Raw genomic sequence first — 8,666 nt, forward strand, 5'->3', positions numbered from 1 at the left:
ATCAAGGTTTAATGCTCATTAAGTAAATAAAATATACATTTGAATGTGGTACTGTGTTTTTTTTTTTTTTGCCTCCCCCCGATCGTGTGTGTGTGTGTGCGCATGTGTGTGTGTGTGTGTGTGTGTTTGGGGGGGGGGGGGGGGGTGAGCACACAGGGTCTTTCCCCACATTATCAATAAATAAAATAAGCCATCAGATCAAAATCACACCATACCACCATGAGTGACCGGCGTATGCGCAACATTTTTTATGATCCAGCACACCCGGCTGGATTTAGCGGTGTGGGGCGATTACATCAAGCCCTGCAAAATGAAGCAGTTTGTAAAGTAAAACGTAGTAAGGTTAAAGACTTTTTATCCAAGCAAGACGCATACACATTGCATAAACCAGCCAGAGTTAATTTCCCCAGGAATAAAGTTTTTGTATCAAGACCTTTAAATCAATTTCAGGCAGATCTTTGCGATATGCGAGCACTCTCTGATCATAATGACGGGAATAAATATTTATTAACCGTCATAGATGTGTTTTCAAAACGTGCCTATGTGCGTGTGTTGAGAGACAAGACTGCAGCAGAAGTAGTGAGAGCTTTTCAATCCATCTTTTTAGAAAGCCAAATACCTAAAAAGCTGCAAACGGATGCCGGTAAAGAATTTTTCAATCAAAAATTTGAAAATTTGATGAAAAAGCATGCTATTGTTCATTTCGCTACAGCCAGTGATCTGAAAGCATCGGTTATTGAACGATACAATAGAACTCTTAAGACCAGGATGTGGAAATATTTTGAAGCTAAAAACACACGACGATACGTTGATATCCTCCAGGATTTAGTGAATAGTTACAACAACACGTATCACAGTAGTATAAAAATGAAACCCAATCAGGTTAATTTAGAAAATACCCTCCAGGTTTTTCAAAATCTGTATGGAACTTTCCCCCTTAGGTATGAAAAAAAGTTAAAAATGAATTACAAAACAGGGGACCTTGTAAGAATCTCTAAATTAAGAGGGGTGTTTGATAAGAAATATGAGCAGAGTTTTACCAATGAACTGTTTACAGTAGCTGAATGCATCGCAAAAAACCCACCCGTGTACAAACTTGTGGATTACGACGGGGATCCGATTGAAGGATCGTTTTATGAACCAGAGCTACAAAAAGTTAAAATATCAAAAGATAAGGCTTTTCACGTCGAAAAAATTCTTAAAAGACGTACATTTAGAGGTCAGAAGCAATGCCTGATACGTTGGAGGGGTTGGCCTGAAAAGTTTGACTCCTGGGTCCCACACAGCGAGGTGGTAGATATATAAAGCCTATCAAATAGAATCCTCCTCAGAAGTACTCATGGAATCTGACACGGAAGAAGGTTTTAATGTGACATTACCGTCAAACGCTAGCTACAATGTGTTCCCAGGAAATACAACGGCAACCTACAGAGTAAATTTAGCGCAACATATTCAACTTGACGGGGCCTGGCGTGTGGCTCTTAGCGAGATATCATACCCGCGTACATGGGTCAATGTCCCCGATGGTCAAACAGGGTTCAATCTTGTGGACATGTGGCAACATGGCGCCCCGGATCCCAAGACAGCTGTGAACATGTCTGAGGCAGTTGATGAGAGCAAATTTAAAATCCAAAAATGAAGCCTGGATAGCAGATGTTATAACTCAGTGGAGTTTATAAAGAAGGAGATAAATGCTGTAATTAAAAAAAGAGCTCCAGAAATCGGTCTAAATTACAACCCCCTCAAACACACGTTTAATTGGAAGGGGAGTGGTCGTTATCGCGTGCGTTTTTTTCCACCTCTGGCCTATATACTCGGCCTGAATCCAGGACAGTGGCTTACGTGTGGCCCATTCGTGATTGACTCACCTCACGCAGCAAATATAAACGCGGGTTTTTATAATTTATTCATTTATACCGACATTACCTCGCATCAGATAGTCGGTGACGCGTTTGCTCCGCTTTTACGGACAGTTCCGATTCAAGGGGAGTACGGAGAGGTTGTATTTCGCTCTTTTAACCCCGCTTATTATCCACCTGTCTGTAGAAGACATATTGAAAACATCGGTGTTGAAATTAAGACAGACCAGAACCAACCGGTCAAGTTTCGACACGGAAAAATGATTGTGACGTTGCATTTCAAGCCTTCCAAATAAAAATGGTGCTGGTAGAACCCCGACCTGATATGTACAGATTCGTCCATTATTATGAAAACCAGGCAGGGGGCTCAATTGAGGGCTTTCACGGAGCGCCTGTGCAATATGGTCGTGGATTGGGGTCAATTTTTGCAAAATTATTTCGTTTTGTTGTGCCACTTGTTAAAAAAGGCATCGGTCTAGCGCAACCCCACTTAAAAACGGCTGCCAAAAACATTGCATCCGACGTGGCGGGGCGTGTGATGGAGAAAATGCGACGAAAGGAGGAGGGGCAAGGTGGTTCAGGCCTGATGGTTTTAGCTCGGAGAGCTACAAAGAGGCCTATCGGATTACGTGTTAACGGACATAAAAAGCACAGATGCGCTCCAAAAAATAAATCAGTCTCGCGAGGAAGACGTCGAAGAAGCAACTCCGACATTTTCTCTTAACAACCACAGTTCATAGGATATCACCCCAAAGATGGCCCTATTACACCACAAATCACAGGAATACGCTTTGAGTGAGTTGGATCTGTTTTCACCCCCCATGACCCAATTATCCATAGAACAAAGCCAGTACATTGAGGTCTTACCCCTGTCTGCCCACACTAACGACGGACAAATTGAATTCTTTATCCCCCGTGATGGAAGTAAATATTTGGATCTGTCAGACACGCTGCTTCATCTGAGGATCCAAGTAAGCAACGGGGATGGGAGTCGCCTGGAGCCTAACGCACGTGTGGGCATCATCAATTACCCCATCAATACAATTTTCTCACAAGTGGACGTGACCCTCGGTGACAGGTTGATCTCACAATCAAGCGCCACCCACTCCTACAGGGCCATTATAGAGACTCTCTTAATTTTTTCAGAGGATTCACTAAAAAGCCAATTTACCGCTGGGATGTTTTATAAAGACGCTCGAGGGTTTATGGACTCCACAGCTATCACAGGAGACGATGTTCATGAGGGTTTGGTTCAGAGAGCCCAAATGCTTGTTGGTTCTAGAGAGTGTGACATTTTGGGAAGTTTACACACTGATATTTTCTTCAGCGAAAGGCTTCTCTTAAACAAAATGGATCTTAGACTCAAACTCATCCGGGCTAGCGACAGCTTCTGTTTAATGAGTCAGCCTGATGCAAATTTCCGCCTGAAAATACTTGGTGCTTCTCTATTTGTGAAAAAAGTAACAGTCTCACCTGCCGTTAGCTTAGGACACGCAGCTGCTCTGGCTAAAGAGAACACTCTTTACCCACTATCAAGAATTAATGTAAAAACATATTCTATCCCCCAGCATTCCCGCATATGTAATCAAGATCATCTTTTTCTTGGTAATACACCCAAATATGTAGTTTTGGGCCTTGTGAATCATGATGCTTTTGTCGGCAGAAGAGATCTTAACCCCTTCAACTTTGCCCATCATGATGTGGAATATTTAGCTCTGTGTCAAGACGGGCGGCAGATACCCTCCAAAGCCTTTCAACCTCAATTTAATAGCGGCAACGCAATCCGTGAATTTCATAATCTGTTTACCTCTACAGGTAGACATTTAAAAGATATACCGCTCTGTATTGATCACGAAGATTTTAAACAGGGCTATGCCCTATTTGTTTTTAATCTGAACTCCAGCGAGGATTCTGGTGCTCTATCAACAGTATCCACCGGCACAGTGAGGCTGGAAATGCGATTTAGAGTCCCCCTCCCCCACACCACTACCCTGATTGTGTACGCGTGTTACAACTCGATTCTGGAAATTAATTCAAAGCGGCAGGTTTTGGTGGATTATTACTAAGACCATGAATGGAAAAGAGCTTGAAACCCTTATGAAACGTCTACAGGGAGATTTATTTCAGGGTGTTTATGCCTCAGATGAATTACAAACTCTACGCCCCAAGCCCCCCTGCTATTACATTGTCAACACACACCCACGTAACCTACCTGGAGAGCACTGACTTGTCCAGACCCTGGAAAAGGACGGCTATGGGAGCTTCTTTGACTCGTTTGGATTCCCCCCAGACTTTAGGATTTTTTCTTTTTCCAAAGTCATATGTCAGGTGTTTGAGCAGATCGGTCATATGTGACCCTTTTATTGCTCTTCCTTTAAAGACAAATTCACTCCTAGGGGTCCAACCTCTTTTATCGATGGATAGTTTTCTCAACACATATTCAGCATTTCTACGTTGACGTGTGGGGAAGGCTTCCAAATGTCTGACCTCCCACCATCACCCCCATCCCCCACCCCATCCGCCACCTCTCTGGCTGCCACTGTATCTGTGGCTAACTGCTGTTTCTGAAGAGGCTCTGCGGGGGGTTCTTGAGGTAGGGTTAATGTCAGTGAATGACGCTCATTCTGATCTTCTTTAAGGAACCCCAAGTAGCGTTGTAACAAAGTCTCATACTTTTTAACCTTGTCATACTGGTTCAATGTCTGATCTTCTAACACAGCCCTCATCTTTAAATCCAAATCATGCTCGGCATCCTGTCGGATGGACGGTTCGGGTCTACTTAGTCGTTCCAGCTGTTGCGGCGAGATGAGAAACATCTTCTGCGTTGTCCTCAGAGACATCGTCTTGTGATTAATCTCTTTTCAATAGGCCCCCCAAAAGACTACCTAATGCAGGGGCCACTGCTGCGAGCAGGGGGAGAATAAAGCCCCCTCTCTGAGTCAAAGCGCCTCTTTTTCTTTTCAGACTAGCTTTTTTATTTGCTAGTAAACGTATGTATTTTTTTTGTTTTTTTAATTTTTTGTATTGAGAAGGAGATAACGGGATGTGTCCTTTCAAAAGATTTAGGGCAATCTCGCAGAAAGCCTTCACCAAGTCTGGAGAGCTGTGGGCCAATATATCCTTTCGCTTTCTCGGTGCTGCGTGAAACAATACTCTGAGCAGCGCTGCGTTCCTTTTTAAGAGCTTTGACATGGCATCAACCTTTAGGTATGTAGACGATCGGCCAGTGCTGTGGGAGTACACCAGTCCTCAGTCTATATTGTTCTGGGCATGTGCGGGTCAGATCCACTAATAAATACCCGTGGGGCTCTTTGGTGGCATCATCAAAACTCTCTAAAAAATATTTCTTCCGCATGGGGAAAATCTGATGAGCTAAAACACTTGTCTGAAGCTTATTGCGAGGATTTTTAAACAACACCATATAATTGCTGTTTAAACTGATAGTTCGGCTGTATTTACCCTGGTGGAAAACATTCTGAGTCATCAAAATGACGCTCATATTCCTATGATGTCTATACTGCGTGAATATTTTTACAACCTCTGGGTGATCGGAGGCTTGGAAGATCAGGTCGTCGAGGATGATAAGATGTGTCTGGTTGCGTGGAAAGAGGTTTTCATCATCAAATGAGTCAGGCAGGCCTTCCACAAATTTCAGTCTTTTATTTGTTTTTTGCATGTCATCATACAAGGGTTGATAAGAGGTATAAATCCACACAATGTTTTGAGGCACACATCTCATTACATGTTCACAGTTTTCCAAAATACTTTTTACAAAAAATGTTTTTCCACATCCGCTGGGTCCTGAAATCAGACATGAAAACGGTAGCTCTAATCTAGGGTCAAAATCTACTTGCCCCGTATCCATTTTTGGGCTAGTAGCCAAACGGGAGAGTTGTACCGTCAGGCAGGAGGCGTCTTTTGTCGTACACCACCCTGAACTTCTTCATAAATGTTGTGTTTTTCAAATGAAATGTCTTTTTATCATGTATGATACTATGCTGAGGTGTTTCAAGCGTGCTGGCATGGGCGCGGTCTGACTGAATGTAGCCCTCCACCAGTGTTTTGACACCGTCAAAATTGACACGTTCACAGCACTCTTGTGTTTGCGTGATACCTTTCACCTTCAAGACAGTTTTTCCGCTGTCTCGGGTTTGGTAGGCGTAACTTTTAGGACCGGCTGCTACAAATTCCTGAATGCTGTCACCATTCAATTCATCCGTCAAATCACCCAAGTAATCCCCCAACTCGAGAGGTGTTTCCCCCTCTTTAACAATGTAAATGAGGCTGTCAGTGTCAGTGTAAAGAACACGTGTCTGCAGTTTCTCCAAGTATCTGTACATTAACAGTCTGGCGTACGCAGTTGTGAAGCAAGCGTAAAAGATGTTGGAAGATTTTCCTGGGGGGGCTGTGTAGTGTTGATTGTATTTATACTGTATCATTGACATGTCATCGTTGAGGAAAGAGAAGTACTTGATCTCGTATTTACCAGAGAACAGCAGTTTGAAAAATTCATCTGGGTCTCTGAAGAGCCGGGTTTGAACTAAATTATCCCTCTGGCCTAGTTTCCCCCAAAGAGAATTCAGAAAGAGTTTAGACATTTGTCTCTTTGCCACGTTTGATTTGATTTTGGTGGGGTCTAATCAAATACCCTGGTGGATCTGATAGTCGCGGATGTACTTCTCTCTGCCCTCATCATCAACAACATCAGGCGGGTATCCTGAAGCCTCCTGCTTCCCCCTCAAAAAAGTGTGCATATAATCCACAAAGATGGTGTTGCTCGCTCTTTCAAAATGCCACACCTCCATAATCTTGGCTACCCTGTAACCTAACTCGAGAGCTTTGTTAAATTCCACCGTGACCCACACCCCCGTCAGCAACCTCTCATCATCATTATGCACACACGCCCCCTCCTGGTTGTTTATTTCGGCGCATGTACGACAAAGCAGGAACACCAGTTTACCCCTGGATGTTTTATGTGGTAAAACTGGAAAAAAAAGGCCTCTCGGAGGGATGACTGCCGCTTTAATAAGCCCGTAATAGGCTTGAGGTTCATCAAAGTCTTTGTGGATAATAATCGGATGACCTAACGGGTAAGCAAAGTTGCTGTTTACATAAGGATACAGAGAGGTGACATCAACGTACAGCACGCGCTCATTTTGTGCAGCTGTGTACCTTAAAGTAAACGCGCTTGTTCTACCTCCAAAAAAAGCCTGACGTGGTGAAAGCGGCTCTGGGGCGTTGTAGTGAAGCAGGAACTCTCTCATCCGCGGATGTGACTTTTTCATGTTATTCCATTCATGTTCCGTCATTACTGTAAGTTGCACACCGTGTTTGGTCTTTAATGCGTCTAATTTCTTGTGGGTTTTGTCACGCAGCACCTGAAAGGGATGCCCCGTTAATGAACAAATCTCAGATGGCTGAAAGCAGTCAGAGCATCCGTGAAAAAAACACCCCAAAAACTCCCACACATACTTTACACCGCCCGATTCGGCATAACCATCCACAAAGTACACGCCAATCTTTTTTTCACCAGTGTTCAATGCATGTCTGATGAATATGTTTTCGGTGTGGGACACCCACTCCAAGTATTGAATGCCGGCTTGAGAGTATGATTTGTGTTGGCGTGCGTAATTGTCGGGGGGCGGTATAGCAATCGTGTTAGGTTTTAAAAACCTGGTCCTGAACACTTTCATGCTAGCCGAGGCTATGGTGACGCAGCTCATCGGGTCTACAGCCGTCTCGCTAAGAAATTCATCTCTGAATCTAACACAACCCTGGGCCAAAATATCAACATCATTTTTGCAATACAGCAAGGCCTCCTTCTCAAAATTAAATGTACCCTTGCATTCTTTTGCGTACCAAGTGAGAAACACCTTCTCAGCAGGGGTCATGCGCTCTACCCCATAAGCGCTGGGGGGTGGGTAGGGGCCGACATAATTCAGATGCTCTTTGGAGCTGAACCCGTGTGGAAAATAACCTTTAGTTTGATTTTCAAACCCTAAGGCTTTGGGCATAGCACTGAGACGAGTGGTTAGGAACTATAGTCGATGTACCTTAGCTTGTAATCTTGGTCTGTAAAAGAGAGAACTTTACTCCCTGTCATGATTGTGGTGGGTGTGAGATTCATCTTCACCATTTCATTGAGGATCAAATAACTGTCAAACCCCCTAGCATTGTGAGCTATTAAAGTCGATCCTCTAAACTTATTTCTCCTGAAATGGTGGATACATTTTTTAACACAATCCAGACCGTACCAGCTCTGCACCTCTCCACACAGTGTTTTTGTACACACCAGGAATGGCACGTGTTTATTGTCTTCATCTACATAGGTTTCAAAATCGTAGAATATTAAGTTATCGCAGGGTTTTTCCACCGTTAAGGGTTGCATGAAGCATAAGTGAGGCTGGTCTTCATCACCACGAAGAAGTTGTACACCACAAGTCTGACACCTCCGAGTGAGGCATATATGCTTTTTCGCAGCCGTGCTGCTATAGCACGTCATATTGCATTCAGGACATTTTTTCCACAAGTCACACGTGCTAACGTGGGTCTGTTTTTTGGTGGCGTATCTGCGTTCCTTATGTCTGTCAAAACAAGATTGCGTGCGGCATATTTTGTGACAGTCAGGACAGTAAATCCCAACCGTCTTTTGCTGCGTGCACTTGGTGGCGGTACAGATAGAACAATGCCATTGGCAGCGGTGGGTGTGGGGGCTGTCATGACCTTTGAAGCAGAAATGACAGAAATACTTGTGTCCAACAAAGCCCGCAGTTGATTTTATACCGTAGTAGTGATTTTGCGCCAAAT

Source organism: Dunckerocampus dactyliophorus, chromosome 9, assembly GCF_027744805.1.
Source record: "Dunckerocampus dactyliophorus isolate RoL2022-P2 chromosome 9, RoL_Ddac_1.1, whole genome shotgun sequence".
Lineage (NCBI taxonomy): Eukaryota > Metazoa > Chordata > Actinopteri > Syngnathiformes > Syngnathidae > Dunckerocampus > Dunckerocampus dactyliophorus.